This window comes from Arachis ipaensis, chromosome B03 (genome assembly GCF_000816755.2).
Source record: "Arachis ipaensis cultivar K30076 chromosome B03, Araip1.1, whole genome shotgun sequence".
In the NCBI taxonomy this organism is placed as follows: Eukaryota; Viridiplantae; Streptophyta; class Magnoliopsida; order Fabales; family Fabaceae; genus Arachis; species Arachis ipaensis.
The window spans coordinates 104,408,054-104,414,281 of record NC_029787.2 but is presented as its reverse complement, the minus strand read 5'-3'; positions in this window follow the sequence as shown (position 1 = coordinate 104,414,281).

Below are 6,228 nucleotides of genomic sequence, written 5' to 3'. Positions count from 1 at the left end.
ACGCTAATAATAATAATAATAATAATAATAATAATAATAATAATAATAATAATAAAATACAAATAAATATATTTATTCATCATAAAATTAAAAAAAAATACTTACTCATTGAGGATGATCCAAATATTCAATAATATTTTCTTCAGGTAACGTAAAATCACGAACTATTTTTTTTCTAATAATTACTACTCTCTCTTCTTTCTACTATTCTTCTTCCTCCCTTCCTTGCGACCAAAAACCTCAAACCCTCCATCCCTTACAACACAAACCATCACTCACTAAAACTGAAGCTGAACCCTCACTTTACAAAACCTCACTTGCGTTCTGCTTTTAAAGACCCCCTTCGGCCATCCCCAAACACGTGCGAGCATGCAGCTTCTGCTCTTGCCAATCGCAACCTACTTATGCCAAGGCATCTTAGCCTAGTTTTACTAGTCTTTTTCCTTTGTTTTTAATAGGTTTTATGCACTTTCTTGAGTTACAAGTAAGTCATTTGGGTGGAAATTCATGTGTATTTGGATTCAATCAACCATGAGTAAATTGATGCATTTTCATGAGGTTTTGTGCTATAATTGCTTATATGTCAAGGATGATAAGAAGTCTCATGATTTTAGCATAGCTTTGATGCAATTGTTGATTGATGACAGGTGACCAAAAGGCTTGGAGGAAGGTTAAAGAAAGGGGATGGCAGCAATGGAAATGAAGGCAGCAAAACCACCCTGGGAAGAGCTCAAGTTTATACCAACGTTTGCCTCAAACTTGAGGTCAAACGTTGGCTAAAGAAGAACCCAGAAGATGCCAAAGTTTGCGCCAACGTTTGCCTCAAACTTGAGGTCAAACGTTGGTTCAAAAATAAGCCCTGGAGAAGCCAACGTTTGCGCCAATATTTGCCTCAAACTTGAGGTAACGTTTGTCTCAAACTTGAGGTCAAACGTTGGTTCAAAAACAAGCCCTGGAGAAGCCAACGTTTGCGCCAACGTTTGCCTCAAACTTGAGGTCAAACGTTGGCTCAAAAACAAGCCCTGGAGGAAGCAACGTTTACGCCAACGTTTGCCTCAAACTTGAGGTCAAACGTTGGCACAATTACACACCCAAGAGGACTAACGTTTGCGCCAACGTTTGCCTCAAACTTGAGGTCAAACGTCTGCTGCAAAATGGCCTTGGAGGGAGCACGTTTGAGCTCACGTTTGACCTTAAACACGAACTCAAACGTGAGTGACAGAAAAGCACCGTTCTGCATAATTTTTAACACGCCAACATTTGAGTTAAAGTTTGCCTCAAACGTTAACTCAAACGTAAATGCTCCAAAGTCCAAATTGCAAATGAATTTCTTCTCAAATCCAAGAGCAATCAACTGAGGCTATCTTCAATCCAATTCCATTAAGGCCAATGCCCAAATTCAAGGCTTTTTAATGATCAATAGAAGGAAGTGTATAAATAGAAGTTAGTTTGATTTAGAAAGGACCGCAATTTTTACTTTTGAACTTTCACCTCTTTTAGAATTTTTGACTTGTAATTTATTTCTTCTACTGTTTGATTTTAAATTTACTTGCAATTGATTTCTGAATTGGATCAAGGAAGGTAGTGAGATCTAGATTTAGTTTTCTAGTCTCTTGACCCCTGAGATCTGGAATTTCCTTTCTGTTCATCTGCTGAAGCTTTTTCAAGCCAAATTAATTTTCTGTTTGAGATTTACTTCAGTTTAATTCATCTTTTATTCTTCGGTCTATTGCAAATTTACTCTTCATGTTTAATTTCTGCAATCCCAATTCCCAATTTCTTTTATAATTCAAGCAATTTACATTTTTTGCACTTTAAACTTCAGTCATTTACATTTCTTGCAATCTAAGTTTCTGCAATTTATATTACTTGCACTTTAAGATTCAGCTTCTTTACTTTTTTTGCCCTTTAATTTACAGTCAATTGCCTCTCTCCTTTTACAATTCATGCAATTTAGCTTCTATTAGATACAATTCACTCAAATTAACTCTTGTTCGCTTGACTAAATCAACCACTAAACTAAAATTGCTCAATCCTTCAATCCCTGTGGGATTGACCTCACTCACGTGAGTTATTATTACTTGATGCGACCCGGTACACTTGCAGTGAGTTTTGTGTTGGATCATTTTCCACACATCAAGTTTTTGGTGCCGTTGCCGGGGATTGATTAGGTTGACAATGATTAAGTGAGGTGGTGATTTAGATTAAGCATTTTTCTTCTTCTTTATTTTTAGCTAACACATTAACTGTTTGAATTTTTGCCTAAGCTAACCAAAACTTCACTCTAGCAATGGATTGAAGTGTTACTGTTTTTCTGATTTTGTGTGATTTTCTTTGTTTTAGTTGTATGTCAGGAACAAGGGGAGCTATACCCACTTTTTGTGAACAAGACGAAAGAATCCTCAGGAGATTAAGAAGAGCAGAAAGAGGGAAAGGCATTGTTGGAGAAGAGGATTCAGAAGAAGAGTTCCAAGATATGGAGGAACACTCAACAAACCCAACAAATCCACCAGGAGGAGCAGCCAACAACAACAACAATCCACCACAGAGAAGAGTTTTGGCTTCCTACACATTTGCAAATCCTAGACATTGTGGAAATAGCATTCTTACCCCAAATGTTAATGCAAACAACTTTGAACTAAAGCCACAGCTCATCACCTTGGTGCAAAACAACTGCTCCTATGGAGGAGGACCACTTAAAGGCCCAAACCAACACTTATCCACCTTTCTGAGGATTTGTGATACTTTCAAAACCAATGGTGTACATCCTGATATTTACAAGCTGCTGTTATTTCCATTTTTCCTCAGAGACAAAGCTACTCAATGGTTGGAATCCTTTCCAAGAGATAGCATCAACAATTGGGAAGATCTAGTGAGCAAGTTTCTTGCCAAATTTTACCCACCTCAAAGGATCATTAGATTGAAGACCGAAGTACAAACATTCACACAGATGGATACTGAACCCATCTATGAGGCATGAGAGAGATACAAGGCTCTAATCAGGAAGTGCCCTCCTGAAATGTTCAATGAATGGGACATATTACAGAATTTTTATGAAGGCTTGACATTGAAATCTCAGGAGGCTCTAGATCACTCAGCTGGAGGCTCTTTGCAACTCATGAAAACTACAGAGGAGGCCCAAAATCTCATTGATATAGTTGCTAACAACCAATATTTTTTTGCTCACCAAAGGCATCGCCAACCATCACAAAGGAAAGGAGTGATGGAGTTGGAAGGAGTGGACTCAATCCTAGCTCAAAACAAAATGATGCAGCAGCAGATTCAGCAATAATTTGAGTAAATGGCCAAAAGGATTGATAGCCTCCAAGTTGCAGCAGTAAATACAAGTCAGCCATAAACCACATGGGAGCAAGGTGAAGAAGCTTGTGAAGATCAACAACAAGAACAAGTGAATTACATGCATAATCAAGGCTCTGGACACAATGAGGTTTATGGTGACACTTATAACCCATCCTGGAAGAACCACCCCAACCTCAAATGGGGAGACAATCATACTTAGACTCAACAGCCATGGCAAAGGAATTCAACCCAAAACAGTTGGAAAAACACAAACCACAACAACCAGCAGAATAACAACCAAAATACATACAGAAAACCCCAAAACACTTACCCCAACTCTAACCATCATCCATCCAATAACCAAGCCACCAACCAAAATACTTACCATCAATCCTCAACACCCCACAACCAACCAATCTCACAAGACTCTCAGAGGATCACCAATTTGGAGCTCTTAATGGAGAAAATGATGAAGCACCAAGAGATGACAACAAAGAACCAGGAAGCTTCCATGAAGAATATGGAGAGGCAGATTGGACAGCTTTCCAAGCAAATTGCTATTGAGAGACCATCAAGCTCATTACCAAGCGACACCATTCCTAATCCAAAAGAGGAATGCAAAGCTATACGGCTAAGGAGTGGGAAGACATTGGTGGACAACAGAGAAGCAACCAAGAAGCCTAAGAAAAGCAACAAAGAGCCAATAGAGACAGAGGAAGCTGGCAACAGGGATATGACAACAAGCAAAAATATCCCGGAGAAGCTCAAAGAGAAGGACAACCAGCCACAAATTGCAAGAAAAGGGAAGGAAGAAATGGAAGAACCAACCAAGGATCACAGGCAGGGAGTGAACTTGACACCTCCATTGCCATATCCCCAAAGGTTCAACAAAGAAGCAAAGGACCGACACTTTCCTAAATTTCTTGAAGTCTTCAAGAAATTAGAGATAAACATTCCACTGGCTGAGGCACTAGAGCAGATGCCTCTATACGCTAAATTTTTGAAAGAGCTTATCAACAAAAAGAGGAGTTGGTAAGAGAAGGAAACAATGCTTCTCACTGAAGAATGTAGTGCTGTGATTCAAGGGGGTATCCCACCAAAGCTCAAAGATCCAGGGAGTTTTGTAGTTTCATGTACCATAGGCAAGATAACCTTAGACAAAGCTCTCTGTGACCTTGGCGCCAGTATTAATCTGATGCCGTTATCAATAATGAGAAGGCTTGCCATAGAAGAACTCAAACCTACCAGGATGTCTTTGGTAATGGCTGATAGATCAATCAAGACACCCAATGGAATTGTGGAAAATCTTTTAGTAAAGGTGGGGGAGTTTATCTTTTCTGTGGATTTTTTGATTTTGGACACAGAAGAGGAAGGGAACAATTCAATCATCTTGGGAAGGCCATTTCTAGCCACAGCCAGAGCCATTATTAATGTAGAGAAGGGAGAGATGATCTTCAGAGTGCACAATGAGCAAATGGTCATTAATATCTTTAAATCAATGCAACACCCCCCTGAACAAGAGAACTACATAAAAGTGGATATAATATAAAGTCTGATAGAGGAAATGTTAGAGGCCACCTGTCAAGAATAAGATGAAGAAGAAGTGGAGGAGGAACAAGAAGAGGAAGTGGTAGAAATCTCCATTGAAGATAAGGAGAAGGATAAGCCAAGACAGGAGTTGAAGCCCTTTCCCCCTCACCTCAAATATGTGTTTCTTGGAGAAGAAGAGGCCCTGCCAGAGATTATTAACTCCTCCTTGAATATGGAAGAAGAAGCAAGGTTGACTGAAGTGTTGAAAGCTGATGAGCGGATAATTTATACGCTTTTTGGCATTGTTTTTAGTATGTTTTTAGTATATTTTAGTTAGTTTCTATTATATTTTTATTAGTTTTTATTTAAAAATCACTCTTCTAGACTTTACTATGAGTTTGTGTATTTTTTTGTGATTTTAGATATTTTCTGGCTGAAATTGAGGGACCTGAGCAAAAATCTGATTCAGAGGCTGAAAAAGGACTGCAGATGCTGTTGGATTTTGACCTCCCTGCACTCAAAGTGGATTTTTTTGAAGCTACAGAAGCCCAATTGGCGCGCTCTTAATTGCGTTGGAAAGTAGACATCCTGGGCTTTCCAGCAATATTTAATAGTCCATACTTTGCCCGAGATTTGATGGCCCAAACAGGCGTTCCAAAGTAGCTCAAGAATTCTGGCGTTTAACTCCAAAACTGGCACAAAAGCTGGAGTTAAACGCCCAAAATGGCATAAAAGCTGGCGTTTAACTCTAAGAAAAGTTTCTACACATGGAAGCTTCAATGCTCAGCCCAAGCACATACCAAGTGGGCCCGGAAGAAGATTTCTGCATTAATTACTTATTTTTGTAACCCTAGGCTACTAGTTTTCTATAAATAGGACCTTTTGCTATTGTATTTGGATATACTTGGATAGACCTTTTCACGTTTGGGGGCTAGCCTCATGGCCATGCCTAGACCTTGTTCTTATTTATTTTCAACGGTGGAGTTTCTACACACCATAGATTAAGGTGTGGAGCTCTGCTGTTCTTCATGAATTAATACAAAGTACTATTATTTTTCTATTCAACTCAAGTCTATTTCTTCTCCAAGATATTCATTCGCACCCAAGAACATGATGAATGTGATGATTATGTGACACTCATCACCATTCTCACCTATGAACGCGTGATTGACAACCACTTCCGTTCTACATGCAAACAAGCTTGAATGTATATCTCTTGGGTTTCTAATCTAAGATTGGAACCTTCGTGGTATAGGCTAGAATTATTGGCGGCCATTCTTGAGATCCAGAACATCTAAACCTTATCTGTGGTATTCTGAGTAGGATCTAGGAAGGGATGGCTGTGACGAGCTTCAAACTCGCGATTGTTGGGTGTGTGACAGACGCAAAAGGATCAAT